The sequence below is a fragment of the Microcaecilia unicolor genome, chromosome 1, assembly GCF_901765095.1.
Source record: "Microcaecilia unicolor chromosome 1, aMicUni1.1, whole genome shotgun sequence".
Taxonomy (NCBI): Eukaryota; Metazoa; Chordata; class Amphibia; order Gymnophiona; family Siphonopidae; genus Microcaecilia; species Microcaecilia unicolor.
This window is the reverse complement of record NC_044031.1, coordinates 503,760,659-503,775,456: the sequence shown is the minus strand read 5'-3', so window position 1 is coordinate 503,775,456 and position 14,798 is coordinate 503,760,659. Positions and strand designations below refer to the sequence as shown.

Sequence of the window (14,798 nt, the reverse complement as noted above, 5' to 3'; positions counted from 1 at the left end):
AGTGACCATCTCTATATATAAAAGGCACCACCAACGTTCTAATCAAGCCTGCAGCCGGAAGTGTGAAGCGCCAGAGATATCCAGTTTCCCCATGAGTGTCTGCCCCACCCTCGCTCTCTCTGTAACACAAACAGTGAAGGAAAACAGCACAGCACGAAATCGCTCTCTCTGTAACAGTGAAGGACTCAGAGGAGGGAGGGCAGAGAGACGCCCTCACTCTCTCTGTAACACAAACACAGCACAGCAGGAAACTTAACACTGAAGGACTCGACTCGGAGAGGGGAGGGGACAGACAGCACAGGGGAAGGGAGAGAGGGCAGGGACACACACACTCCCACATGCACACTCTGAAGAAAACCTTGCTTGCCCCCATTTCATTTGCATCAGAAAGGGGGCTTTTTTTTACTAGTAATCTAATAAAATATGTAAACAAAAAAATCAGCTGAAACCCTCCCAAAAACAGACTCTGGCATGCAGGATCACACCAGAAAAACCACAATATTTTCCCCTTGTGCTGTTATAAAGATAGCAGACACAAATTTAAAAAATCAACATATTCCATTCACTACATTACAAATTAACAACTACAAATAAAACAAAAAAAATTAACACAGCTACCACACTACTTTATCTTAAACTAAAAAATATATATATATTTTTTCTCCCCTTGTTGTTTGGCCACACACTTTCTTTTCAGTTGTGATGGTCCCAGTTTCTGGTTTCTACTTTCTTTGTCTTCTTGTAACTCTATTGCCAGGATTTCCTATTTGTCTCGGAATAGAAAAAAAGATGCAAATCGCCAATGGCAAAGTTGAGAAAAATAATTTATTCACTACATTATTTAAAATAGGCCTGACATGGCCGCATTTTGCCCTCCTAAAGGGCTACATCAAATTCACCATGAAATGCTGCTGCTGCTGCCGCTTCTCAGGAGAGGAGTTGTTTTAGTCCAGTAGGTGGAATTGGTTTTACTGCACCACTGGGGAGTAAAACATGGCCGTGTTGAACCTATTTTAAATAATGTGGTGAATAAATTATTTTTCTCAACATTGCAATTGGCGATTTGCATCTCTTTTTCTATTCCATGCTGGATCTTGAGAACAAAATCCCTTGCACAAGTCAGAAAAGCAAGCAGGCACAGCGAAGGTGACACAAAAGATGTTGGACTCTAGTAGTTCAAACCGAAAGTTTGGCACTTTTGACTATGAGAACTTTGGCGATTTATACGATTGCATATGGTTGGTTGTCCATAGATACTCTAAAGAGTTGGATATTTCTACATTGAAGGGTCTCCTGAGGCAGGCTTTTGTGGTCGAAACACGATTCGTGTCGAGTCTATTGGATATTCCTTGAATAAAACTTTTGGTTTGAACTACTAGAGTCCATCATCTTTTGTGTCACCTACTACTACTTATCATTTCTATAGTGCTACTAGAAGTACTACACAAACACATTCCATATTTTAAAAAAAATTTCTTCAGAGCATTTTGCATATTTTCACTTTTTATTACTTCAACCAGCTCTGGTTGTACGTTCTATGAAGAAGGGATCTAATACATACAGTAAGAAGTGACATACTGTAGTGTAACCTTGGTGTAGAAGCCAAGAAAAGCCATCAAAAATTGTTGCATGAATAATACATGTTGGATGATTTTTCACAAGAGGTGGAAGAACATTTATTCAATCAAGCAGTTTTATGGACTTAATAACCAGGTCTGTCTTATAGAGTAGTTAAATTAAAATAAATTGATGTAATGCTACTACATAGACATTCTTGATTGTAGTATGATTAAAGGTCAGTGTTAAATTATTCAAAGATTAGTTATTTCATGCCCTTATTATTTTAGTGTGAAGTTAGTTGTTGAGTTGAAGATTAGGGTTGTGTAAAGTCAGACATCTTACTTACAAGTACACAGGCTTTAATGGAATATGTTTCTTGGAAGTGTGATGGTAAGGGTATGAGCCAAATCTTCCTATGAAATGAACTGAAAATACAATATAATCCAAAATGAATGTATATGAATGCAAACAAGAAAAAGTGAGAAGAGAAATGCAATAACATTAATTTCCAATAATATGAATTGAAACCTGCCTTAATATTACTGGTGAACTAAAAGAACATGTAACCCCTTCAGGATTTTATTTTATTTTTTAATGTCTGAGAAATATATCAATCCCAGCATACAGATATTGAGCTCCATTTTATACAGAACAAAGAGATCAGAAATGAAGTATGCAGGCCAGTATTTTAGAAAATAGTCTGCCAACAAACAGCATAAAGCTTTTCTGTGGCGGTGTGGCCATTTAAATGTGGAAGTGACAACCTCCCTGTATGAGAGGTACAACTTTAGAGTCTGACTGAACCCAGGATCTTTGGTTTCTGTTGAAACAGAGTTTGACTGAAATTGGCCGCTGCTCAATTTCAGCAGAAACCCAAACTGTAAATGAGCCTCCCCCAACTCCCTCCCCCATACCCGCCCAAAATAATCCCCCTTCTCAAGCCAACCCCCTGTGGAGGCCACTCTCTCTCTCTCTGCCCCCTCTCCCACGATCACTTCTCCTACATCTCACCCATAGCCCTCCCCAAGCCTATCTTAGGAAGGTCTGGTGGTCTAGTGGCACCTTCAGGGGCAGGAATGAAGTACACTCATTCCTGTTCCATGCTACTGCTTCTTTACAGTGGCTGCTATGACTTCCCACAGCAGCCTCATGAGAATGCCATGTTGGTCCCGGCAACCATTTTGTGATTGGAATCAACACGGTCAGGAGACTCACTCCTGTCCATGCTGGTTCCAGTCACAAAATGGCTGCCAGGACCTTCCACAGCAGTCTCATGAGCAAATCCTGCCTGTGCTGGTTCTAATCACAATGGTGGGCAGTCTTGGCAGCTATTGAGATGGAGCAACATCATGGGGCAGGAATGAGTGGGTTCGTTCCTGCCCCCCAAAGACACCAATAGACCGCCATACTTTTCTAAGGTAAGCCCAGGGAAGGCCTTGGGGTGGGATGGGGGGGTGGGAGTGAAAAAAATATTTCCTCCTATTTGTTTTAAAAGTATTTCCATGTAATTTCATTGAGTGTCCCCCCTGGTCTTTGTACCCTTTGAAAGAGTGAAAAATCAACTCACTTTTACACCACTCAGGATTTTATAGACCCCAATCGTATCCCCTCTCAGCTATCTCTATTCCAAGCTGAAAAGCTCTAACCTCTTTAGCCTTTCCTCATATGTGAGGAGATCTATCCCCTTTATCATTTTGGTAGCTCTGTTTTGAACCTTGTCTAACTCTGCTACATCTTTTTTGAGATATGGCGACCAGAATTGTACACAATACTCAAGGTGAGGTCTCATCATGGAGAGTTACAAAGGCATTATAATATTCTTGGTCTTATTTTGCATCCCTTTCGTAATAATTCCTATCATCCTGTTTGCTTTTTTGGCTGCCACTGCATACTAGGCAGAACATTTCAGCATATTGTTTACAATGACACCTAGATCTTTTTCTTGAGTGCTGACTCCTAAGGTGGACCCTAGCATCAGGTAACTATGATTAGGATTATTCTTCCCAATGTGCATCTTAAATCAGTGATTTCTCTTTTTCTATGGTTAGGTTTCCCTGGTATTCGTTTTAGAATCTTACCTAACTGAGAAATAATTGCTACTTTAGCTAATGTCTCATATCAACATAAACACATAGGGGTCTTTATACTAAGCTGCGGTAAGTACTAATGAGTGCTTACCTCAGCTTAAAAGGGTTTACCATAGGATGCGCTTAAAAGTCCCATGGTAAGATTCAAATGTGCGCCTGATACCCACGCACTAAAAAGTATTTTTTATTTTTTTGGCTGAGGGGGTGTGTCTGGGATGCACAGAAGGTAAAATTATGTATAATCATACCTGATAATTTTCTTTCCATTAATCATAGCTGATCAATCCATAGACTGGTGGGTTGTGTCCATCTACCAGCAGGTGGAGATAGAGAGCAAACTTTTGCCTCCCTATATGTGGTCATGTGCTGCCGGAAACTCCTCAGTATGTCGATATCAAAGCTCCATCCGCAGGACTCAGCACTTAGAGAATTACACCCACGAAGGGACACTCTGCCCAGCTCACCACCGCCGAAACGGGGGAGGGGAATTAACCCAGCTCATCCCCACACAAGTGGGGGAGGGGAATCCGTCCAGCTCATCCCCGCGGAGCGGGGGAGGGACACCACACCCGCCGATGCGGGGGGATCTGGCTTATCCTGCAACCGCAACCGCGGGAGGAGCTGACTGACCCGAACACCGCCGAAGCGGGAGGGGTACAAAACTGCCCTACAGCCGCACGAAGCGGGAGGGAGTGCCGGCAGAATTATAAGTCTCAATCCAGCCCCGTAAAACGGAGGGGAGAGGAATGCAGCAGCTCACTGTAACACAAACTCGTCTTAACTCTTGAAGAATCCAAATGAAAAAACTTGAACACGAAGTCTTTCTGAAGTAACTGAAGACTAAACTTGAACCTGAAATGCAACCAGAGTAAAACAATACAGATATCTGGGAGGGGCTATGGATTGATCAGCTATGATTAATGGAAAGAAAATTATCAGGTATGATTATACATAATTTTACCTTCCATATCATCAAGCTGATCAATCCATAGACTGGTGGGATGTACCGAAGCAGTACTCACCCAGGGCGGGACATAGAAATCCCTGACCGCAACACTGAAGCTCCAAACCGGGCCTCCGCCCGAGCAGCCACAGTCAAGCGGTAATGCTTGGAGAATGTATGGGCCGAAGCCCAAGTTGCCGCCTTGCATATCTCTTCCAAGGAGACGGAACCGGCCTCTGCCCTCGAGGCCGCCTGAGCTCTTGTGGAGTGAGCCTTCAGCTGGATAGGCGGCACCTTCCCCGCGGCCACATAAGCCGCTGCAATGGCTTCCTTGACCCATCTTGCCACTGTAGGCTTAGCAGCCTGCAGACCCCTACGAGGACCTGCAAACAGGACAAACAGATGATCCGATTTCCGGAAATCATTGGTCACTTCCAAGTATCTGATGATGACTCGTCTCACATCCAGATATTTAAGAGCAGAGTACTCCTCTGGGTAGTCCTCCCTACGAAAGGAAGGGAGACAGAGCTGCTGATTCACATGGAAGCGAGAAACAATCTTGGGCAGAAAGGAAGGCACTGTGCGAATAGTCACTCCTGCCTCAGTGAACTGCAGAAAAGGCTCTCGACATGAGAGCGCCTGGAGCTCGGAAACTCTTCTGGCTGAAGTGATAGCCACCAAAAAGACTGCTTTCAACGTCAGGTCTTTCAGAGATGCCCTCGACAAGGGTTCAAACGGCGGCTTCTGCAATGCTCTTAGCACCAGGTTGAGATTCCACGCAGGCACCACTGAGTGCAGAGGAGGGCGCAGGTGATTAACTCCCTTGAGAAAGCGCACCACATCTGGCTGGGAAGCCAGGGAAGCACCCTTCAGGCGGCCCCTGAAGCAAGCCAGAGCCGCTACCTGGACCTTAAGGGAACTGAGCGACAGGCCTTTGTCCAGACCTTCTTGCAGGAACGCCAACACTGAAGAAATTGGAGCAGTGAAGGGAGAAAGTGAGCCTGCTTCACACCACGCTGCAAAGATACGCCAAACCCTGGCGTAAGCAGTAGAAGTAGAGCGTTTCCTCGCTCTCAGCATAGTGGCGATGACCTTGTCTGAGAAGCCCTTCTTCCTCAGACGCTGCCGCTCAATAGCCAGGCCGTAAGACCAAAGGGGGAGGGATCCTCCATCACCACGGGACCCTGATGTAACAGGCCCTGCTCCACTGGCAGCCGCAGAGGATCGTCGACTGAGAGCCTGATCAAGTCCGCATACCAGGGACGTCTGGGCCAATCCGGACCCACCAGGATTATCCTGCCGGGATGCTTTGCCACCCGGTCTAGGACCCTGCCCAACATGGGCCAGGGTGGGAACACATAGAGAAGCTCTTGTGTCGGCCATTGTTGGAGAAGAGCATCTACTCCCAGGGATCGAGGGTCCCGTCCTCTGCTGAAGAAGCGCGGCACTTGGCAATTGGCCGATGACGCCATCAAATCCAGGCTCGGCTGGCCCCAGCGCTTCGTGATGTCCAAGAACGCCTAAGCAGATAGCTGCCACTCTCCGGGCTCCAAGGTATGGCGACTGAGAAAGTCCGCCTTGACATTCATGACTCCGGCAATGTGGGCCGCTGACAGCTGTTCCAGGTTCGCTTCCGCCCACTGGCATAGACTCATAGCCTCCTTGGCTAGAGGGGCGCTCTTGGTACCTCCCTGGCGGTTGACATAGGCCACAGCCGTGGCATTGTCCGACAGTACCCGTACAGGCTTCAGCACCAGTACCGGGATGAACTCCAAAAGCGCCAACCGAATGGCTCTGAGTTCCAGGAGGTTGATAGACCACTTCGCCTCTGCAGGAGACCAGAGCCCCTGCGCTGTCCTTCCCAAGCAGTGGGCTCCCCAGCCCGACAATGAGGCGTCCGTCGTGACGACAATCCACTCTGGGGCCACCAGAGGCATTCCCGCAGACAACTTGTCTGTCTGCATCCACCAGCTCAGCGCCTTGCGCACTGCTGGATCCAAGGGAAGACGCACCGCATAATCCTCCGACATCGGAGTCCAGCGCTGCAGCAGAGAGTGTTGTAGTGGTCTCATATGAGCCCTGGCCCAGGGCACTACTTCCATCGTGGCCGTCATAGAGCCCAACAGCTGCACATAGTCCCAAGCCCGAAGAGGAGAGGCTACCAGGAACTGGTCCACCTGAGCCTGAAGCTTGACAATCCGATTGTCTGGCAGGAACACTCTGCCCACTTGGGTGTCGAATCGAACTCCCAGATACTCCAGGGACTGAGTCGGGCGCAGCTGGCTCTTCTCCCAGTTGATGATCCATCCCAGGGAGCTCAAAAGAGCAACTACCCGGTCCACAGCTTTGCCGCACTCTGCATAAGAGGGGGCTCGGATCAACCAGTCGTCCAGATAAGGATGGACTTGTACTCCTTCCTTTCGCAGGAAGGCCGCTATGACCACCATTACTTTGGAAAAGGTCCGCGGAGCAGTAGCCAACCCGAACGGGAGGGCTCTGAACTGGAAGTGTCGTCCCAGGACTGCAAAACGCAGAAAGCGTTGATGAGGAGGCCAGATGGGAATATGCAGGTACGCTTCCTTGATGTCCAAGGATGCCAGGTACTCCCCTGCCTTCACTGCCGCTATAACAGAGCGGAGAGTCTCCATGCGAAAGTGCCGCACTTTCAAGGCCCGATTGACCCCTTTGAGGTCGAGGATAGGCCGGACAGAACCTCCTTTCTTTGGTACCACAAAGTAAATGGAGTAACGCCCCTTGCCAAGCTGACTTTCTGGCACCGGAACGACCGCACCCAGGCGGATCAGATTGTCCAAAGTCTGTTGCACTGCCACAACTTTGACCGGAGACTTGCAGGGAGAGAGTACAAACCCGTCTCTTAAGGGTCGGCAGAACTCTAGCTTGTAGCCGTCTCTGATGACTTCCAGCACCCAAGCGTCTGAAGTGATTGTGGTCCACTCTCCCAGAAACGAGGACAGCCGTCCTCCAATCTGTACTGGGGCGTGGACCAAGACCCCGTCATTGGGTACGAGACCCTGGGGGAGGACCGGAGGGAGCACCTCCGGGACGGCGGTCTCTGCGAAAGGAATGCTGCTTGGGGGAGAAATTCCTCTTAAAGGAAGAGGGGGCAGAAACACCCGACCTGCCCGGGCGGTACCGACGGGCTTCCTGAAACCGTCCTCTGGAGGTACCGGGACGAGCACTAGCCCGAGCCCTGACCTCCGGTAACTTCTTGCCCTTAGACGTGCCGAGATCGGTCACAATTTTGTCCAGCTCGACCCCAAAGAGCAGCTTGCCTTTAAAAGGCAATTTAGCCAGGCGGGATTTAGAGGCATGGTCAGCAGACCAATGTTTCAGCCAAAGCCACCGCCGCGCAGAGACTGTCTGAGCCATGCCTTTAGCTGAGGCTCTCAAGACATCATACAGCAAGTCTGCCAAATAGGCTAAGCCCGATTCCAGGGCTGGCCAATCAGCCCTCAAGGAATGGTCCGAGGGGGAAGCCCGCTGCACCATAGTCAGGCACGCCCTGGCCACGTAGGAGCCGGAAACTGAGGCCTGCAAACTTAAAGCAGCCGCCTCAAAGGACGACCTTAAGGCCGCCTCCAATCTCCTGTCTTGAGCGTCCTTCAAGGCCGTGCCACCTTCCACCGGCAAAGCCGTTTTCTTAGTCACCGCAGTGATTAAAGAATCCACGGTAGGCCACAGATAGGCCTCACGTTCACTCACAGCCAAAGGATAGAGGCGGGACATAGCCCTAGCCACTTTAAGGCTCGCTTCTGGGACATCCCATTGAGCCGAAATTAAGGTGTGCATGGCATCATGCACGTGGAAGGTTCTAGGCGGGCGCTTAGTCCCCAGCATAATGGCAGAGCCAACAGGGGCTGAGGGAGAGACGTCCTCCGGAGAGGATATCTTCAAAGTGTCCATGGCCTGTAACAACAGGTTGGGCAAATCCTCTGGGCGAAAAAGCCGCGCTGCAGAGGGGTCATCCGCTCCATCCGAGCGGGGATCCGTCTCCTCCAAGGAATCCGCAAAGGACCGTTGGGAGACCTCAGACACGCTGCCCTCATCTACATCGGAGGAGACAAATTCCTCCAAGGCCTGAGAATCAACCCGAGGGCGTTTACCTCTGGGAACCTCAACCTCTTTACCAGACGAGGGAGCGGGGGCAGCGTTGTGCATGAGGAAGGCCTGATGCAACAGCAAAACAAACTCGGGGGAGAAACCCCCCAGACCGTGCACTTCCGCAGCCTGGGCAACAGCCCTAGGCGCGCTCTCAACCGGCGCTCGCAACAGCGGGGGAGAGACATGCTGCGCATCCAAAATGGCGTCCGGCGCGAAACTCCGCGAAGGAGCCGCGCGGGAAGAACGGCTCTTATTTTTAGCCGCTTCTGTGCCGTCGCCCAAATTAAGGGCGTTCATGGCATTAATGTCTCCAACCTCAAGGGCGGCCCAAGAAGAAGCCGGCCGAGCCGCGTGGCCGGCCAAGATGGCGGAGGCGAGGAGCGGGGGATGGGCGTTTATGGCGGGAAAAAACCGCCACGCCGGAGGAAGGACCGGAACATTCATCGGTCACGAAACTGTCACCCAAGAAGGGCGAATCAGGCTTTAAGACCCCCGCATCCCCTCTAGAAGTGCTCAAGCGACCCGGGGAGCGACCCTTTGCGCCCTCGCCCTCCGCCGCCATGTGCCACGAGGAGAAGAATCGGGGAACCCCCGCCCGCTATAAAAAGGTAAAATTACCTGCTGTCCGCTCCGAGTTGTAACGACCTGGTGTCTCAGTGAGTAGCTGCAATAGACGCTTAAATAAACGTCGAAATAAACGCCTTTAAGGCCGTTCAAAATTTTTTTTTTTTTTTTTAACGGAGCCAGCGGGAGGGGGGAGAAAAGGAGGGACCTGGCACCACCAGGTTTGCACTTGCTCAAAAGAGCCCTCAACCCCAGGCACTCAACAAAACCTAAAAATTAGGCTTGGAGGCCTAGCCAGAGCTGCTGCTGCTGTGTGTGACCACCACCTGCTGAGATAGAGAACATACTGAGGAGTTTCCGGCAGCACATGACCACATATAGGGAGGCAAAAGTTTGCTCTCTATCTCCACCTGCTGGTAGATGGACACAACCCACCAGTCTATGGATTGATCAGCTTGATGATATGGAATAGTCGTTTCTGCAATAATCAGTTAGCACATTGGAATTACCACACGCTGAATAGCTCAGGATTAGGATGTGAGCCCTTACTGCCTACAAAATAGGTGGCAGTAAGGGTTCACGTGTTAATTTTTGATAATGACTGTGCAGTGATGGCAACATTAATGCATGGCTGTTAGTTCAGAAAATGGAAAATCAGCCAGCATAAGGGTATACTAAGGTCATGTTCTGCCATAGCTTTGTAACAGCACCCTATAGTGAAGGCTAGAATATTTCATTGACGCTCTTGAAATCCAGAAATGCCAAGTTACTCAGTTCCAGGCTGGAGACTTTTTGGTCTGTCCTGGTTTTAAACTTACATCAGGATTTGTAGTGCTTGATCCTGCCCCTTGAAATCAGTGCTACATGTCCCATAATGTACCAGCATGGGGTGATCATAAATCCAGGACCATCCCAAAATCTCCAGACTGGAACTGGGTAACTTGGCATCTCTGCAAATCTTAATTGTGGGAAATTTACCAATTCTTTGTGAGGGAGACACCCTGACAGGGGTTTGAATTAGAAGCAACCACATTTTGGTTTCAGATAAGGTGCCAAAACTGGTCTAAAATCCTTTTTCTGCCTGGTTTAGGTTTCAGCCAAAAGGCTACAGCCATGGTTTCAGTTTTGGCGGAAACTGACTGTGTGTTTTCGGTGGAAAACAAAAATTTATGCTTTGTCCTGTTTGTCTCCCTTCCTCCTCAACTTCCCTCCAAACAGGAGTTGCCTATCACCCCCTGTCCATATGTAGGTGCCCCCCTTGGGCCTATCTTACAATCCCTGGTGGTCCAGAGGTCTAGTCAGGGCAGGAGTGATCCCCAGTGGCTCCTGTCCATGTTGGCTCTGCTCTCAGAATGGCTGCCGTGACCTCTAGTTGCAATCTCATAAGACTTCTGCAAGAGGTCACGGCAGCCATTTTGAGAGTAGAGCTGACATGGGGATCACTCCTGCCCTGACGACACCACTTCATCACAATGAATTATAAGGTAGTCGGGAGTGGGGGGGGGGGGGGGACTCTGCATTCTTTTCTTTGTGTGTGTGTAATGTGATTGTATGATTTTGCATACTAGTTTATATGGTAAATAGTACAGTGCTCCAAATAAATGCTTTTGATACAAAAGCTTAGCGGAATTTAAATCCGTAAAGATGGGATGATAAGATGCTTAGGAATTAGCCAATCTGTGGAGATATGACATCAGCTATCACTCCAAAAGTGGAACAAAGTCAGTCTACTACTACTACTTATCATTTCTATAGCGCTACTAGACGTACGCAGCGCTGTACACTTGAACATGAAGAGACAGTCCCTGCTCGACAGAGCTTACAATCTAATTAGGACAGACAAACAGGACAAACAAGAGATAAGGGAATATTAAAATGAGGATGATAAAATAGGGGTTCTGAACAAGTGAACAAGGGTTAGGAGTTAAAAGCAGCATCAAAAAGGTGGGCTTTTAGCTTAGATTTGAAGACGGTCAGAGATGGAGCTTGATGTACCGGCTCAGGAAGTCTATTCCAGGCATATGGTGCAGCAAGATAAAAGGAACGGAGTCTGGAGTTAGCAGTGGAGGAGAAGGGTGCAGATAAGAGAGATTTACCCAGTGAACGGAGTTCCCGGGGAGGAATGTAGGGAGAGATGAGAGTGGAGAGGTACAGAGGAGCTGCAGAGTGAATGCACTTATAGGTCAATAAGAGGAGTTTGAACTGTATGCGGAAATGGATAGGAAGCCAGTGAAGTGACTTGAGGAGAGGGCTAATATGAGCATAACGACCCTGGCAGAATATTAGTTGTGCAGCAGAATTTTGAACACATTGAAGAGGAGAGAGATGGCTAAGTGGGAGACCTGTGAGAAGCAAGTTGCAATAATCTAAGCGAGAGGTGATAAGAGCGTGGATGAGGGTTCTGGTAGTGTGCTCAGAAAGGAAAGGGCGAATTTTGCTGTTTTTGCTAGCAAAAGTTCATGTGTGCAGAGGCTATTTGTGTTGATGCCTGTGGACCCGTGCTGTTTCTTTCTGCTGAAGAAAATGGGCACCTTGGCATTTTCCTGGGTCGCCATCAGGTCAATCTCTGGTGTCCCCCAACGCTGACAGATCAGCCGGAACTCCTCTGCAGACAACTCCCATTCTACTGAGTCCAGGAAAATCCGACTGAGGAAGTCTGCCTGAATGTTATTCTGCCATACAATGTGTGCTGCTGACAGGCAGAGAACATAAGCCTCCACCCAGTCGAACAGACGGAGCGCCTCAGCCACTAAAGGCAGACTCTGCGTGCCCCCTTGCTGATTGATGTGTTGTCCTACAGAACACTTAACGCTTGGCCCTCCAAGAACTCCTGAAAACATAATAAGGTATTGACCACCGCTCTCAGCTCTAAACGATTGATGGACTTTGAGTTAGATCTGCATGCAACTGAGGCAGTGCATGCAAATCTATCTCATGCATATTCATTATGGATATCCCGAAAACCCGATGGGACTAAGTGTGCCCCGAGGCTGTGAATGGCTGCTCTAAGGTAACATCAGCTAGTTATTTCATCCACTTAACAAATCTTTGAAAATTGACTCGTTACCATAAATGGCCAATGTGCTGGAATTCGTTTTTAAGGAGGGTTCAGTAAAAATTCCCTTACTGCAGTGTCAGGGAACAGGCTTTGGAAATGGGATCATTGATAATTGGAAGGCCTTAAGCATGTGGAGGAATACCTCTTTCTGTTGTACTCCATATCACAGATAGTCTACAGTTCATATATTTGTTCAAATTACAGATTACTGCCAATGACAAGATTAAACAGTAGCTCAGGAGAAAAAGGATGAGAATGTGACACAGGAAAAATACAATATATAAAGACCAGAGTCACATCATCAGTGTTAGTTATAAAACTACAAGAAGCCTATAAACAATCTTGAGGACTCAAAAATATGCTTCTTGAGCACCCACAAAACTGAAACTTGAAGTTTCCTTGAGGTTTTTCCTCTCCTCAACACCAGGAAGATGGAAGAAATGCACAAATCCCTTATCATACACCAGAATCCCTTGTAAGCTCTGGGTGGGCAAAATCCAGGATCCGGATCCTCACTCTCCAAGGCACTGTTCTTTTGCATCTCCAGGAGAGATACTTTCTCCAGAACAGTGGAGAAACACTTTTTGGGGCACACCTATTCAGTTGAGATTTCAGGGTTCCCACAATGAATATGTATGAGATAGATTGTCATAAAATAGAGGTAGTGCATGTAAATCACATATGGATAAATACAGTAAAAACCTGATGTGCTGTGGAGTACCTGAGACATAGCTCGCTCCTTCCGCCTGGACCGATATACTCATATCACCCGTCTCCTCAAGTCACTTCACTGGCTTCTGATCAGGTACCGCATACAGTTCAAGCTTCTCCTACTAACCTACAAATGCACTCAATCTGCAACCCCTCCTTACCTCTCTACTCTCATCTCCCCCTACGTTCCTACCGTAAACTTCTGCTCTCAAGACAAATCCCTCCTCTCAGTACCCTTATCCACCACCGCCAACTCCAGGCCCTTTCTGCCTCGCCTCACCCCATGCTTGGAATAAGCTCCCTGAGCTCATACGCCAGGCCCCCTCCCTGCCCATCTTCAAATCCTTGCTCAAAGCCCACCTCTTCAATGTCGCCTTTGGCACCTAACCATTGTACCTCTATTCAGGAAATCTAGACTGCCCCAACTTGACATTTCGTCCTTTAGATTGTAAGCTCCTTCGAGCAGGGACTGTCTTCTTTGTTAAACTGTACAGCGCTGCGTAACCCTAGTAGCGCTCTAGAAATGTTAAGTAGTAGTAGTAGTAGCTCGCTCCTACTACTGCCTAAGTCATTGATGCCAAAGGATTCACCTCTTTTTATATCTTAACCCTCCTCCTTAGGAAATTGTGGTGAGACAGTAAAACCTTCTTCCTCTTACTTCACAGACTAGACCAAGTACCCTGCTTCATGGTACAGTGAAATGCCCAGCAGTGATATCAGAGCTGACAGCGTATACCAAAAGGCTGGTTCCCAGGTAGTAGAGGCACCTCATCTTGTATTCAGGAATCCATTACCCTTTTGTGTGCTTATTTTCACTTTCAAGTGGAAATTCATAGACAAAAGCAGCTTCATAGCCTGATGACAAGACTGATTTTAATGTTCTGGGCAAGGCACTGAAATGAGGGAGGCTAACAACCACTTTGTTAAATGGAGCAGAAGCAGACAGATAGGCAATAGCTTTTGCCTGTTAAGAGCAAGTAAATCAGTATGATAGGTAACTGAGTTGTGAAGAGATGTGATGAGCTCTAATTACATGAAACAAATTGAAAACACCACGATAATGGAATTTCTAAAAATGTTATATGCTATTCAGTGCCGGCTTTTTCTCTTGCAAAATCCTGTGAACCCCATTTTTCTGCAGATTTACAGATTAATATTTTGCATATTTAATAAATGGTATGCTTCTTACTTTTGCTTCTCTATCACACATTTGTTTTAAAAGTATTTCCATGTAACTTCCTTGAGTGTCCCCTAAGTCTTTGTACTTTTGGAATGAGTGAATCGAAAGCTAATCAAGAAATGTATTAAGTTATGTCCAATAAAAAAGGTATCATCTTATTTTCTTTTCCATGTTTTATTTTGTTTGATTTCTATTGATAACCTTAAGAGTGGACTAACACGGCTACCACACTCCTCTACTTAAGATGGAATGAGTAAAAAAATGATTGACTTATTTATGTATTTATTGCACTTGTATCCCACATTTCCCCACCTATTTGCAGGCTCAATGTGGCTTACAAAGATCAGTTGTGGCATCACCACAACAGGGAAAAGAATACAGTTGGTGTTACAAAGAGATAAAAGAAAACAAGAGGATCTGTTCAGGCAGTTGTAGAGTAAGACGTTCTGTGTATGGATTTTAGGTGTTGTGTTCTAGTTCTACACCACACAGGATGTTTATAATATCATGACCAGGGTTTAAAAATACCGGCTGCCTGCTACCACTGAAAATTGATCCCTAGATGTTTCCATT

General features: G+C 47.4%; 1 protein-coding gene and 1 long non-coding RNA gene across 2 annotated transcripts in view; one reads left to right on the top strand and one right to left on the bottom strand.

The window, feature by feature from the left end:
• The window catches only part of LOC115477817, a 34,960-nt gene extending 20,713 nt beyond the window's left edge, over positions 1 to 14,247 (top strand). The window contains exon 3 of the long non-coding RNA XR_003943381.1: positions 13,711 to 14,247. This is a non-coding gene — a long non-coding RNA (uncharacterized LOC115477817). The remainder of the gene's footprint in view (positions 1 to 13,710) is intronic.
• Positions 1 to 14,798, bottom strand: part of NKAIN3 (sodium/potassium transporting ATPase interacting 3) — an 829,211-nt gene that overhangs the window by 8,520 nt on the left and 805,893 nt on the right. The window lies entirely within an intron of this gene.